Source organism: Podarcis vaucheri, assembly GCF_965113315.1.
Source record: "Podarcis vaucheri genome assembly, chromosome: 1".
Taxonomy (NCBI): domain Eukaryota; kingdom Metazoa; phylum Chordata; class Lepidosauria; order Squamata; family Lacertidae; genus Podarcis; species Podarcis vaucheri.
Window position 1 is genome coordinate 29,160,052 of NC_138759.1, and position 16,042 is coordinate 29,176,093.

Consider the following 16,042-nt stretch of genomic DNA (forward strand, 5'->3'; position numbering starts at 1 on the left):
GGAAATCTGATCATTTTAGGAAAGACCAGTGGGCAATAATCACATATTTGGAAATGGGAGTATCTCAAATGAACCAAATGTGTACAAAACTAAATGTTTGAATGAATTGCTTTGTTTCCACTGTATGCCAAGTGAACTAAAATAAATGTGAGCTATAAGGAGGAGAAATAAGCTAAATGTAATTGCAAGTGTACTTTTTAAAAAAAATTATTTGTAGGGAGGGAGCGGGAGTCCTGTGTTGTGTGTTTTGTGTAATTGGTTACCAAAAAAATCAATAAAACAAAGTGTTCCACAGATAAATAAATGACAAAAGTATCAAATAAATAATGGTGAGGTGGGGGAGAGAAATCTTGTCCATCTCTAATGGAAGCAAAATAGCAAATTTCAATACCCAGGTTTATGCAATGACAGGAAAAAAAACACACACACACAGTCACTCTGTTAACAAAAAAGAGCAACATTCTTAAGACATCATTAACCTTTCCCCAAGTATAACCTTTCAACAAAAGCCCTAATTGCTGGCTAAAGACCTTGATCACAGACAAGTGATCAATTTTAGCTAAAGTCAGTATCTTGTCTATGGTTCACCGCATTAATTGACTCACTACATTTTGCCCGCCTGCCCGCCTTCCTCTAAATTGCCAGTCGCGTTAATGAACCCACTGGCATACATATGTTTTAAAGAGACTAATGTGGCATGAGACATTCTGGGAATGCCAACTGTTTGTGTCAAACTCTTGGTCCTCAAACACCAACTGGGGGTGGTTGTAATATAACATCTAGTTTGAATTAAAGAAGATTTTCCCTTCCCACCCTACCCCCACTTGTACGCACTGTAAGCATTTGTGCAATAACTTTAATGACCATAATGTAGTTTCTAGACCAATGGGTTAGACCCTGAAGCAGAACTAAAATGGGGAAAGGGGCCATCATAAAACAGCATTGTTCCTATCAACTGTATCCTCCTCTGTGTTTTGTTAGCACCTAGATATTTTCTTCAACGGGGAGCCATTCACAAGCGACTTTTTTTTGTAAATTAGGGTCTAGCCTGCAATGAGAAAGGAGGCTTTGTGCAAGATGAAGCATGGAAGAGGTATAAACATTCTTTTCTTTGATCTAAGCGGTAAGAATTTAAGGTAGTTCCCCTCTCCCCTTTTAGAATTTTGTATTTTTGTATTTTAACAAAATGATTACTTAAAAAAAAATATCTAAAAGATAAATCATTGCTAACGATAAACATATTTTGCATAGTATTTACTATTACAGCAAAATTACACTATGTTTCTCCAGTTTTTAGCTTCCGCCTCTAGAAATAGGCACTGTACTGTAAAGAAATTGCCTCCGTTTGGCTTGAGCTCTGCCAACCCTCATTTGATACATGCATCTTTCCATTGCTAAATGGTCCATATAAAGCTGTTATTTTCTATGCCCCACATATGCCAAACAAACTTGCATCAGGTTTGCCGAAACATTATTTTTTTCTCCTCTCTTAAATCTACGATACCCAACACTTTTGAATATTGGGAGTGGGCATGCCACCAGAACAACTGTTTGGATGCTAGACCCTGCCACATACGAACTGTGAGCTGTGACTGTACAGAGAGAGGGAGAACTCTAATGAATTTTCCTATAGGCATATTAAAGTGAGGGACATAGCCAAGTATTACAAGCTATAACAGCCTACCCAAACCTGGTACCCTGCAGATGCTTTGGATAACAGTTCCCATCACCCAGCCAGCATGGTCAATGGGTAAGGATGAGGGAACTTGTTGACTAACAAAATCTGGAGGGCATCAGGTTTGGATTTGTTTTTGCTCATAAGCAGAAGTGTATTTCATTGCAGTTTGGCTAAGAGGAGCCCACCCCTGGAAGCATCTAGGCCAGAGGTTGCTGGAGATGTTGTCTTCAAGGCTAGTTCTAAGATTTTCAAGAAATCAATCCAAGCCAATCACAGCTTTGTGGAATATGTTTCATGGTGGTAGGTTTTTGCCTAAAGAATACTACCAACTGCAAATACCAAAGTGTCTTAGCCAGCCTCTGTAATAACCACTTTCTAAACAACCCATCCATGTGTATGGATGTGTAAGGAAGTGCAGCAGACATTGTTGCTCTGCTGATGGCTTTATGATGTGCCAAAGTTCTGTGATTCATTGTTCTGTCACAGTAGAGCTTTAAGAAACATCTTCAGGGCTTTTTAGCAAACCAGATGGTACTATCCTTGAGCTCAAAAGGGAAGAACCCCCACCCCTCTGTGAATTCATGTTTGATTAATGTATTCAAGAAGAAAAATAAATTGATTGCCTGAAAATTTATGGGAACTCAAAATAAAAGTTTGCTTCTTTCTCTTCCCTGGGAGCCAGTGTGGTGTAGTGGTTAAGAGAGGTGGACTCGTAATCTGGTGAACCGGGTTCGCGTCTCCCGCTCCTCCACATGCAGCTGCTGGGTGACCTTGGGCTAGTCACACTTCTCTGAAGTCTCTCGGCCCCACTCACCTCACAGAGTATTTGTTGTGGGGGAGGAAGAGAAAGGAGATTGTTAGCTGCTTTGAGACTCCTTCGGGTAGTGATAAAGCGGGATATCAAATCCAAACTCTTCTCTTCTCTTCTTCCCTTCCACTGTGTTGCCCATGACACTTCCTCACAAAATGTTTCTGGGCAATTGATTCTGTGTGCTCTGCACACACAAGCCATGGTGGGTGGGTGACCTTCCCTGTGATAGCTGGAAGCCCAATGACAGGAGTTTCAGCTGGATCACCATGACTTATGCAATGCAAAACAGCAACTCTACAGTACTTATGTCTCACCTTGAACTGATCCTGTTTTCTACAATATGATCTCCACACACCTTCCTGTTTAGTGCCTGGGTGCTGAGTCAGCATGGTAGAAGCATCATTGCTACAAGCTAATTGCTGTAAAGGTCTCGGAATGGAAACCAACTGCCCACATACTTTCCTCTACCATCTCAGCAACCAAAGACAACTCAGCAGCCATATTCAACTAAGTCCTCACCTGCACGATACATTCAAAGCGGTACAATACTGCTTCAAACGTATAATGCGGACGGGACCTGAACAGTTGTGCTAGTGGAAATGAGCACAATGATTCCTGCTTGTACAATGGGATTTTCCCCTTCTCCTCCTGCACCCACCCCTGCAACCCTCCCCAAATCTGCTCCAGAGGGTCAGAAGGACCCCAAGAACAGTGTGCAAGGGGGGAAGAGGGGAGCAGAAATGGAATGATCTCAGCACTACGTTGAATACAACCCAAAGTTCTTATTGCTACTAGATTCAGCAAAGCCTCATTCCATTCTTCTGCTGAGAAGGTACAGGCTCCTTTAAGCCATTCCTCATAGGACTTGTTTTCAGGGGTTCTAGTCTTTCTTAAAAAGTGGAATCCAGAACCAGACCCAGAACTGGCTTTTTCCATGCCTAGAGTGGAACTACACCCCTGTTCAAATTCCAATCCCCCCCCCTGTGAGTAGAATAACGTGGGGGAGATTCCTTGCTCCACCTTCCTGTCTCCATCCTTGTAACCTGAGTGACAGGCAAATGTCTGCAGTGAGGATCCAACAAGCCACCAGTGCAGGATGAAGGGTTACAGTGCCTGAAGGGAGCTAACAACTTTTCGTGATCCGCACACCATGCTTCTGTTAATGCAGCTTATGACTGCATCGGTTGCCAACATGTTTAAATGGAAAGTTTCTTAGCCTCAGGACACGAAATGAAGTGGCCAAATGAATGCGTAATGGAATTCAGGGGACTGGGGCTATTTAATTGTCCCAGCGTTTTCCTGGAATAAGTGGGATGTCCACAGCATGAAAACAAGGCTGGACACAAATAGATTCTCCATAAAGCAAGAGAAAGGCCATGCATGGAGAAAAGATAGCAGATGTGGGCCTCTCCCTGATGATGGGAGGCTTAGGTGACATGGCAGAGAAAGGGCTGTGGCTCAGCAATAAAGCAGAAGGTCCCCTGTTGAAGTCCAAGCATTTCCAAGTAGGCCTGAGAGACAATTCCTGTCTGAAACCCTGGAGAACCATTGCCAATCAGTGTGGGCAGAACTGCAATAGATGCACCAGTGGTCTGACGCTGGTTGGAGAGAAACACCTGCCTGAAATCTTGGAGAGCAGCTGCCTGTCATTGTGGAGAGAATTGAGCTAGTGAACCACTGGTCTAACTGTGTGCATAGGGCAGCTTCCTATGGGCCTATGAGGGATGATTGACAGCAAGCTCCTGCACTGTTTATATAGCTGCCGTCATGGAGAGCCAAAGGAAACCCATCAAGAGAGTAAGACGGAGCAGAAAGCAGCAAACAGAAGAGTATTTTTAGCTGCCTTCAGGGTGACTAGAAAACTAGGAGGATTCCAGGGTCAGGAGACTCACCCCAACATGAGATAGTGAACGCCACTTTGAAATGCAATCCAACCCAGAGCTCTTAATGTCCTTCCCTTTATCTTTGTAGCTCTTACTGGGTCCCAGGGAATACGGGGCTGATCTTTGCGTATTTGAGATCCACCTGCATTGCTCTTGTGTAATTGTTTTAGCCACACCAAGTGAAAGGCTGGGGGACTTACTGCTGAGCAGATCCCTTGGTGGGAGTGACTCCAGCCCTAGGGGTAGATTTGGCTAGGCCAAGGGAGATGAACCTTTCTCAGACATAACAACAACAACAACAACAACAACAACAACAACAACAACTATACACATATAAATAATTCTCACAAAAACAGCATAACACCAGCCCTTTCATTAAAAAGAGTCAGTTTCCATTTCCAAAAGCCGGTTAGAACAAGAAGGTATTCACCTGCTGGCAGAAGGAGAGCAAGGAGGGAGCCAGTTGAGCTTCTCTGGGGAGGGAGTTCCAGAGTCTGGGAGCAGCCATCAAAAAGGCCCTCTCCTGCATCCCCACCAAGCATGCCTGCGAGGGTGACGGGACTCAGAGAAGGGCTTTCCCCAAAGATCTCAAAACCTGGGCAGGTTTGTATGAGAGAATGTGTTCTTTCAGATAGTCTGGACCTAAGCCGAATAGGGCTTTATAGGTGACAACTAGCACTTTGACTTGCACCTGGAAACCAGACCAGAAGCCAGTGAAGCTGTTCTAGTAAGGGAGTCGTATGCTCCCTATAACCAGCCCTGGTCAGTAATCTGGCTGCAACTCTTTGAGCCTGTTGAAATTTCTCAGCCCTTTTCAAAGGCGGACCCACGTACAGTACATTACAGAAGAAGAAGAAGAAGAAGAAGAAGAAGAAGAAGAAGAAGAAGAAGAAGGGGAGGAGGAGGAGGAGGAAGAGGAGAGTTTGGATTTGATATTCTGCTTTATCACTACCCGAAGGAGTCTCAAAGCGGCTAACATTCTCCTTTCCCTTCCTCCCCCACAACAAACACTCTGTGAGGTGAGTGAGGCTGAGAGACTTCAAAGAATGTGACTAGCCCAAGGTCACCCAGCAACTGCATGTGGAGGAGCGGAGACGTGAACCCGGTTCCCCAGATTACGAGACCACCGCCCTTTAACCACTACACCACACTGGCTCTCAGTAATCCAAACAGGATGCAAAACTAAGGCATGTGTCACTGTGGCCAAATTAGACATCCTATTTAAACTCTAATCAGGGCTGCTCCCCGTGTTGCAATGAGTCAATGCATCTGGCTGTTAATCAGAAGGCTGGTGGTTCGAGCCCACCCAGGAACAGGATTACTGCATTGCAGGGAGTTGGGCTGGATGACCCAGCTCTACTATTCCACGATTCTATTATTTACACCCCCGAATCGATTTGGGGCCTGCCACTTTCCAGTGCATTTTCCTATCATTTTCCTTATTGTAAAAAGTCCAACTTGGGCAATGGATTTGCTGCGCAAGAATGCCAGATCAGTGTTAATTGGGCAGCCTGAATTTGCCGATAAAATATTATTGGTCCTGCTCATAATCTCATAGAGACCATACAATGACAGTTAAACACAGTGGCGTAACGTGGTTTGCTGGCACTCAGAGCAGGCAAGCTGCTGATGCCACTGGAGTGCTCCCCCCCACCCAAGCCCATCAGGGCTATGCTGCGCCGCCTGCATGCTTGCACAGGGGGGTGGTGTCGAGCCGGCCAACATGGCCCTTGGTGGGTGAATCCCCCAATGCCCATGGAGAGGAGCGCCAGGCCGGGCTGCACTGGGGTTGCCCCTTGCCCACCTCCCTCCCTCCATGCATGCTCACCACAGGCCAGAGATGCTTTGCCAGGGTGGGGCAGGGATCCCCATTGAAGCCAGCGCCTGCATGGGGGTGCCTGGCTGCACCCCCTCATAATTCTGTGGGGGGGCATGGCTTCCCTGGCCCCCCATGCTATGCCTCTGGTTAAACACATGCAGCCCATAATGGAAGATAAGAAAGACTCAGCTGCTTCCCAGGCCTTTCTCAGGTTCTGAGTTTCAACTGTTTTAATCTATTTCACATTTTTCTCCTGCAACAGAAGCGAATGGGCTGCTTCAGTGATTTAAACGTTTATATCTCTGGGACAACCTAATCCGACTGAACTATTTGAGCTCTCCTTTGTTGGTGTGCTTTGTTCCAGGCCAGGTAAATAGATAAGACAAGCCATTACTGAAATCATTATGGGCTGGATCATTACCCAGAATACCATCTGCTGGTATTTTATCAAGCTTCCTCCTATTAAACTGCCATTAAATTGCTTCTGATCTTCCCTTATGGGCAGAGGATAAATCAGTTTACTTGACAGATATGTGGGAAGTCAGGTAACAATTTTTTAATTGTTTCTGCTACCATCAGGTGTCAGTCATGATCTATTTAATACACAATAGAACTTTAATTAAATGTATTCTAAAGAATTGTGTCTTATCAATGGCCAGGGACACTACCAAGCTAGGGAGGGGGAGCTGGCATGGAGGCAGTGGAGGAGGAAGGATGTGTATGAGAGCAGAAATATCAATGGCAGTATATCCAATATAACTAATGAATAGTTAGACTGTTATGTCTTCATATCTGCTGTCAGGAAGAAAACAGGAGCTTCTGGTGGCAGCTACCAAGTCACAATGGTAATGTAACATATTTTTCAGTGAAATCCACAACTCTTACAGCTGTAGGACCTGTACTAAGGCTGCCCTGTCCTGTTAGTTTGCAAACTTTCAGGGAATGCTCTTTTTTTATACTTTTATTCCAAGGAATTGCTAAGCATCTGCAATGGAACTCCAGCGCATTGCGAACAATTCTGGGAAATGTCCCCAAAAGCTCACCCAGTGAGGCCTTTGGATCCCTCCATTGCCCCACATGACCTAAGCATGTGACTTCAAACACATCCATTGGTGGTTCACCTCCCCATTGCTGGGTTAAGATCAGTGGCAGCAGCCAAGCTCTCTTTCAGGGGTGCTTCTCTGCCCTATGGCCATTGTCCTTTGCCCATACCTCAGAGCGGGGTAAAACAGGACAGAAGCAAGGGTACCTTGGAGCTGGTGTGAGCTTGAGATCTTTGCTGGATCTAGGGCAAGTTAGAGCTGCCTAGGAGAGCCTGATGGTGAGCTGTTCCCTCTGCAAAGACCCAGAAGAGTCCAGGAGATTTATATCCTCTCAGAAAACTCCTCCTGCTTCCTGGGGAAGGCGTGCAACTAAGTGGAAGGGCATCTGCTTTCCATGCAGAATGTCTCAGGTTAAATCCCCAGCATTTCTAGGTAGTGCTGGGAGTATTTTTTTGTATGAAACCCTGGAGAGAAATCCAGTCAATATACTATTGATAATACTGTGTTACATTCATTTTATGAACCTTTTTTTTGGCACATCTGAGTACTTGTGACATGGTCATAACTTGGGCTAAGGAGGGTGGAGGATCCCCCCCCCCACTTACCATCATATTCAGCTGCAAGCTCATCCATAGAATGAAGTTGATTTCAACAGGATTCTGTTGACTTAACCACAAATGCTTCTGGTTAGTTATATATCTGTCCCAATGCAAAGTTTCCACCACTATATTGTGACTGGAATTATTCCCAAGAAGCAATGTATGTGGGAAATATTACACTGGAACTGAAAATCCACATGGGTTTTCCAGGAAAGATGCGTCAGCAGAATACTGAATTCTTATTGGGGCTAATATGAGGATAAGAGAGATACTATCTGGAAATATTGTGGTATTAATCTTAGCAGGACAGCTGCGGATTGCAATTTATTGTGGGGAAATCAAGGTGTCTTTGTGGTTTAACATTTGCTTCACCATTCACAAACACTTCTGTGAATGAAAAAATCACGCCAGTGGAGAACATGCTATACCCTTCTGCTGGTGTGTCATAACAGAATCCTAAGCAGATGTGCCAGTACAAGTACTTATGGATTATGCTGATAGTATTTCACTGCAGTGAAACTGTTGCAATTAAGAGCTGTTTAAGCTAAATATTCTGATGACATATATATACTGGATTTCCTGAGGGCACCTGTTTCGAAGACTCGGTCATAAATCAAGCAAGACTTCCCTACTCAATTTCCCTTAATATTTCCTGTAACCAGTTGTTCATGAGTCACTGTACAATATCAGAACCGATACCTCCTTTAGGGCACCTTATACTTTTGCAAAAAAGAGAGAATGGTTTGCTCTGTGATTAATGTTGTTGAAGGATTTGTGGGCAACATCCCCCCCCCTGTAAAACAGCAAACCTTAAATATAGCATGCTATAATAATGTAGATTTTTACAGCTACCTGTTTTGATTATTTATTGTCTGTTGGCATATATACTGTCCCTTTCAGGCTGTGGTTCCAGTGAAATGCTGTGCTCAAAGTTTACATTTAACTGAGATGAAGTAAATATTGGAGAGCAGGGAGTAATATCTGCAGTGTTAGAGGCTTGGAGAAAAAAAACACCGCACTGTTACCTTTAAACACATTTTCACACTGCCTAGAAGAGGCAAAAAGAGAGGGTCTTCTATGGGTTTTCTCAGAATACAAACATATTGGTACAAGTGAAACATGCTGAGAAGATGAAGACGCTTGGCCACACTCCCCAAAATAATTATTATTTGCATCCTTGGTCATTTTAGCAACGTTAGGGCACCCATTCACAAAACAAACAAACCACCAGTTTTTATTTTTCACCACCATATAAGGTGCAAGCCAACCAGAAGTTGAATCATAACAATGTAAGATGATCCCTGCTGGCTCACCTTGTATAGCATGCTGTTCTCACAGTGGCCAGCCAAATGCTTATCAGAAGCCTTTGTGCAGGAGCCGAGTGCAAGAGCACTGCTCTCCATGTGTGATTCCCAGCAAGTGGTATTCAGAGGCCTCCTCTGCTGAAGGAACAACATATTATCATGGCCAGCAGCCACTGAATGTCCTCCATGGATAACCTGGGGCAGTTCATAAGTGCTTCTCTTAAGGATGGGCAAGGACACGGAGACTAAAATCCAAATGCAATTAGTTCACTGGTCATTCTACCCATACCCCATCTTTCTATTGTGGGTGGGAGTTATTGAGAGGGTGGTTACTACCTAGCTTCTGAGGCAGTTGAAAGTTCTGCTGGTTTCTTTGACCTCTGTCAGTGCAACATTTGCTATGGGCATGGCACTTTGAATGCACCAAAGGTCTTGACCTCTGTTAAGGAGATCAATAAGCACCTTATCATTCTTACTCATTGTTTTGGTGGCCTTTGACAATAGCTGGCATGTCCCGCTGGCATGACTTCAGGCCATGGGTGAGTCAGGGATTCACGTAGTGAAACAAAGGGGTTCACTACATGAAATCATTAAAATGGCAGCACAAGGCAACTCCCACAATGTATGATTCAGTAGCTAAAGATATCTTGTTTGCCTTGCTTTGGCAAAAAGGATGGGCAGTTGTTACACCTTAATGTACGCTGAATGCATGTACATGTTGGAGCAGGATTGTTTGCATGTTGATGTTATATTGATTCATGCACAGTAGGAGGGGGAGTAGCTGCTCTCCTCTTAGTTCAGTCATTCTACATGCAAGTAACCTCTTCACAACAGGTTGGACAACAAGGACTAGCTGTTGTGCAACAACTGTTGCAATGCATTTCTTTGTTGCACAACCTTTAAACTCTGTCCTTCTCTAGAACAAGGTCTCTTGAACTAATGGACAGAGAACATTGGATATGGCCCAGAGAGATTTAGTCCTATGTAGAATGAGCCCATTGAAATCAATATGATTAACAAGTCTTTCTGATTTCATTGAGTCTACACATGATTTCATTGTGTCTACATGTGGATCCAGCCCACTGTTTTTTACCAAATACAATTATCAAACAGTTTAAGGGATAAAACTGTTATGGAGTACAATGCAGAAGGTCCACCTCCCTCTCCTCTTTTCTTTTATTTGTTTGCTATCACCTTCTCTTGCATTTTCTCTGGCATGTTCCTTGTACACAATCTGTTTCTGTAATGGAAAAAGGAAATAGAGGGTGATCTCACATTTCGGCAAAATGTCTTAAACTGCTTCATCTCTCTTCATTCAAACTTCACTATCCAAACATCTCATAATATGAATGCAAAAGACTACAGCCTCTTCCCACTCAGGAAAGATTAAATTGCAGAGTGATGTTGAGGAGATCGCATTACCAAAACTGCAGAGAGAAAATTAGAGAACAGCAATGTAGCGTTATGATAATAATTAAAATCTAAATGGTCTTGGCAAAGGAATGAAGAAAATGGATTTTGCAAAGTAGTTATCCTTCCTCTTTCTAATTTGCAAGTTTTGCCAACTTGATTCAAACCCATGCCACATGGTGCTGAGGAGTTAATCAGGATTATTCCCATTTTAGAAACTGTATAAGACAGAGATGGGGAATTGGTGGCCCTCCAGAGGTTGTTGTATTCCAGCTCCCCATCAGTCCCAGACAACATTGCCAGTGATCAAAGATGATGAAAGTTGTCATCCAATGACACCTGAAGGGGCACAGTTCCCATCTCTGGCATGAGGTATTTCTCAGAAGAAAAATAAAATGAGTGCCAAAAGTGAATAAATCCTGTACGTCCCTAGGAGTTGGGTCCAAACCTAGCATCTCATAGTGAAGTTTGGGCTGAAAAGAACTATCACCCGCCACCCCAAATCCAGCTGCATTTCTTAAATTATGTAGCTTTCAGCAAATGCTGAAGACACACCTTTTTACCTTGGCCTTTGACACAAAAGATATGTTTTTTTCAGGGCCTACCCTTTTCTTGTGGCTGGGTTATGTTTTAACGGTTATTAATTCTGAATTTTAAATTGTTATAAACCACCCTTGGATCTGCTGGAGAAGGGTAGGTAATAAATATAATAATACTAATGCTCCCCATTTGTGTAAATCTTATCTGTCCATTCCAGATATGATTTATCAATTTGCCCTTTAGCATATTTAGCCTAACTGAAGTCGGTGGTACTGTAACCCATATCACTTTTTCTTTACCTTGTTACCTAAGGTAGCCTTATTAATATCATTTACTGTTTATCTGTTGCTGTGCGATGCAACACATTTTCATTGAGAGCCTCCTAAAATTTGTCCAATCACCTATGTCATAGCTGAATGTGTAAAGGTATATATGCCCCATTTCCTTTTGATTAGTGACATTGCTTTATATTTTGCTTTATGTATGTTTTCCTTTCTTTTGTGGTGATTAATTCACCTTACCATTGATGGCAATCAGCCATGTATGTTTTTCTTCTTTGCAATGAAAATTTTCAATAAATAGTGTTTTTTTAATACCCAGTAGCTTTATTGGAATGATTCCTAGTCCACTAGCCTGTCTAAAGAAGATTCTTGGGGGTACGAATTGGCTTTTTGTGACACCAAATACTGAGGCAATTTGGGTTGATTCAGTGAATTTTTCCTCTCTCCTGAGTCAAAGTGTGGAGTCCATACTCCTATCCACCTGTTAAATTAGCCCCCACCTCCCAAACCATATACCACTCTCTAGTTCCTATCCTTTTCTGGGTGTTATATCAGTATCTTCCTATAGTTTTATGTTATTCTGGATCCATGGGCTTTGCAAGAAGTATAGCTGTCTCGAATGTGACAACGCCCCTAATGTAACAGTGTAAATTATGGAGGAAAGAGAATTTCTCCAGAAAAGTGTCTGGACCTATTTGTCTACAATATGGCCAAAGTTATAGCCATTCTTAGAAACTCTAGTGAATGGGGAACATATAGCTTCATTTCATACAGAGCAGCTTGGAACTTAAAACACACAGATCAAAGTGGTGAGAGCACAGAGCGATTTAGAAACAGATTCTAATTTTTTAAAAATGCACAAATACAAGGGGCCTCTGCCCACTTCTAGAAGACAAATTATGCAATGCAACTTTGCCTCATGAGTGAGACTGTGAGTAGATGCCTGCACATGGTGGGCAAAGTACATAATCCCAAGAACTACTTGACGACATTTTTGCAGAGATAAATCTGTTGGTTTCGCTGTTTGTTGCAGCATGAACTTATTAGCAGTTCTCAAAATAACAGTGGGTGGAGAGAAGAAGAGCAAGATTGAGGACTTTCCTCTGGCTCCTCAAAATGCAAATCCCTGAGAAAATAAAAACAGACAGACAAACTTGAGAGCTGCCAAGAAGCAGTAGCATCATAAAGTTATTTACAGATGTCTGGAAGCAGGATCCTCCAACTGGGCCGTTTTAACTGTGGCAACAAACAAGAAAACATCTTACGCTTTCGGAGTTAAAATGGTCCTCCAACCTTTTAATATTAGGGGCAGCAGCATCTGCTAGCAAATATCTGTGTAGTACCTGTTCTGTTTTAGCTATAATCCTGGTGGCACTCACCACCTGGGTCTGATAATAAAAGGCATGATTGAAGAAGAAGAAGAAGAGTTTGGATTTGATATCCCGCTTTATCACTACCTAAGGAGTCTCAAAGCGGCTAACATTCTCCTTTCCCTTCCTCCCCCACAACAAACACTCTGTGAGGTGAGTGGGGCTGAGAGACTTCAGAGAAGGGTGACTGGCCCAAGGTCACCCAGCAGCTGCATGTGGAGGAGCGGGGAATCGAACCCGGTTCACCAGATTACAAGCCCACTGCTCTTAACCACTACACCACACTGGCTCTATGATAAGAGTTCAAATAAGTTTAGGGGAAAGAAAAAAAGATGCATCAAGAAAGAGTGAGGGATACATTATGCAGTGGGGTGAAATCTTTTAACTTTTGAATGCTAGGGCAAATGAAGCACCACGAACTGACAAGGCCATGTCAAGTTCCCATTTTCACAGAAGACAATCCTTTTTGCCCATTGCCTTTTGCTATGTGCAAAGTGATAGCAAATGAGGAAGCTGTAAAGAAGTGAAATCCCTTTGTGATATGAATAGGGTTGATTTTTTTTTTTAAAGAAAGAAAGAAAAGAAAAATTAGCTCTATATGAAAACAACTGAATAGCTGTCTGGGAAGAGAACAAATCATTTCCACTCAACGCCAAAGTCCAGATGAAGGTCACACCATGTATTGTCTCATTCCTGAATGTTGCTATTTGGAAGCATATTTATTCTCATTTGATTTCAGTGGTGGAACTGCGCCTGAGAGGTGTTCAGCCATAAAGAATGTACCAAACCAGCTCTTTCTCTCCCACAAATAATTGGCTGTCTCTTTTCCCTCTGGCTTATTTATGGTATGTGATTCTTGCATTGGCTTTTGGGTGAGTCTTCTCTCCTTCCCTCCCTGTTCCTTTTATCCATTGCTTTTAATTAACCTCTTGGGCAGCTGCTTCTGTCTCTCCTAAGGCCCTCCTTTCATTGTGAATAGCAGCAGAGCATCCACTATAACGATTACAGAGACCGGAGCCCACTCACTTGTGGCCGGTTGTATTATACTAGGCATAAAAGTGAAAAAAACCACACAAAAATGTGACCTTGCAATTTGTAGAAATGCTCCAACTTCCTCTAAAGGACTGGAATGTATCCAAACAGGTAACCACAGTAATCTGGCTGTCGGTTATTTCTTGTCGATGGCAATTCCTGGATTCTGATGATAATAAAAACAGTGACCTTTGCAATAGAAATGCTTTGCTTATTCAGGTAATCCATGTCCCTAGAGGCAAGTTCAAGACTGCTCCTTTACAATGCCGCCTTTGGTCGCCCCCCCCTTCTTTCTCTAGTCTCCTTTTAAGTGATGAGATTTACACTTGTCCCATGGAGGTTTGCATCATAACAATAAAAGGAAGGGGGATAGAAACCCTCCAGCTATACAGCATTTTTTCTCCCTTCAAACCCATGAAAAGTTAATTTCCACCCCATCAGTATTCCTCTTGCATTGTAGTCCTATGGGCTGGCTTAAGCAGCATATAATAATTTACAGCTCTGCATGCAAACTTTAGTCTAGTGTCTGGGAAGCAGCAGCTGTTAGTACTGGCAGGGCAAGGAGGTGTGGTTTGCTCAGCAAAAGCGCCGGTGGCTGAGATGTGGTGATAGAAAAGTCATCCCACTATTCCCTTTCTGTGCTGAGAGACAGCAGTGGAGCCAGGGGGCTGCTGGAGTGAGCATCCTGCAAGCACATGACTAGGTGGTGGCCCTGGGGTGGATCTGCGGTGAACTGCCCTTCACTGGTCACCACTGCTTTGAAGCAGGGAAGAACTGGGGCGATATAAATTAATAAGATGGCACTGTTTGGCCCACACATGCAAGCAACACCTGCAGAAATTTCCTCCTTTCAGGGTAGTGACTTTCCATAGGATAGCCTTTTCTGTAGGATGGGGGATACCTGATTCCTCCTGAGGAGAAAAGCATACCCTCCAACACTGCTCAGAAGAAAATAGGGACATTCTTTTCTACCTCAGTATCACTGCTTGAACATTTCCTCCTGGTCAAGTACAAAAGTTATTAGAGGAAACTCATTTCTTTGTTTGCCCTTGCCCTCCCTTTCTTTTCACTACCCCAGTCTGCTGATTAGCAGTACACAGGGATGAAAAGCCCATGGACCTATGGGAGACATAGTCCTCCAAGGGCTTCTGCAATTCTGTGGGAGCACTGTACTTCCTACTCCTTCTGCTGCTGCCTACTACAGCCCACTGCCAGGTAGGCTCACAGGATCTGATGGGAGGCACCGCCAAATGAAGGAGACCCACCAGAGGGCATTATGCTGCTCTCCAAAACTAGTCTTGATTGCCACTCTGGAAATGGAGAAGAATGGATCCTTATTTGTTGCATTGTCCATATAATCAGGGGTGTGGGTGGCGCTGTGGTCTAAACCACTGAGTCTCTTGGGTGTGCAGATTGGGTGTGCTGGAAGATCAGAAGTTTGAATCCACTCGACAGTGGTGAGCTCCCATTGCTTTGTCCCAGCTTCTGTCAACCTAGCAGTTAGAAAGCATACCAGTGCACGTAGATAAATAGGTATCGCTGTGGCAGGAAGGTAAACAGTGTTTCTGTGCACTCTGGCTTCCATCACGGTGTTCCATTGCACCAGAAGCAGTTTAGTCATGCTGGCCACATGACCCAGAAAGCTGTCTGTGGACAAACACTGACTCCCTTGGCCTTAAACAAGATGAGTGCCATACCCCATAGTCGCCTTTGACTGGACTTAACCAACCAGTGGTCATTTGCTTTCCCTACCTAGCCATATGACCACAGTGCAGCTGCTTGACAGGTCATAGCTTACTGGTAGAGAACCTGCTGTGCATGCAAATGGTCTTAAGTTCAATCCCTGGTGTCACTAGACAGGCCTGAGAAAGACTCCTGAAATGCTACTGCCAGTCAGTGTTGACAATATTTAGTTAGTTGTACCAGTTATCTGACTTGGTATAAAGCAGCTTCCTATGTTCCTATGTCTTAAAAACAACAACCACACACTAAAAAAAAAACTTCCATATTTTAAAAACTGTTTTGTGAGCTGCATATGTTTTCTATGCAGTTCCTTCCATGTATCGGAGAACATGTTGAGATATTGCAGTGAACCAGGTTGTCTAGCAAGAATAACCAATGCGATACTCTCTAGGTGTTTCCAGACTGCAACTCCCATTCAAGGGCATACAAAGTGGGGGGCGGAGGGGGCAGGCTGCCCCAGGTGCCAAGATGGCCCCTGCCTCCCCCCAGCTGTAGAGTGGCCAAGGGCACGCACACTCCATATGGGCGC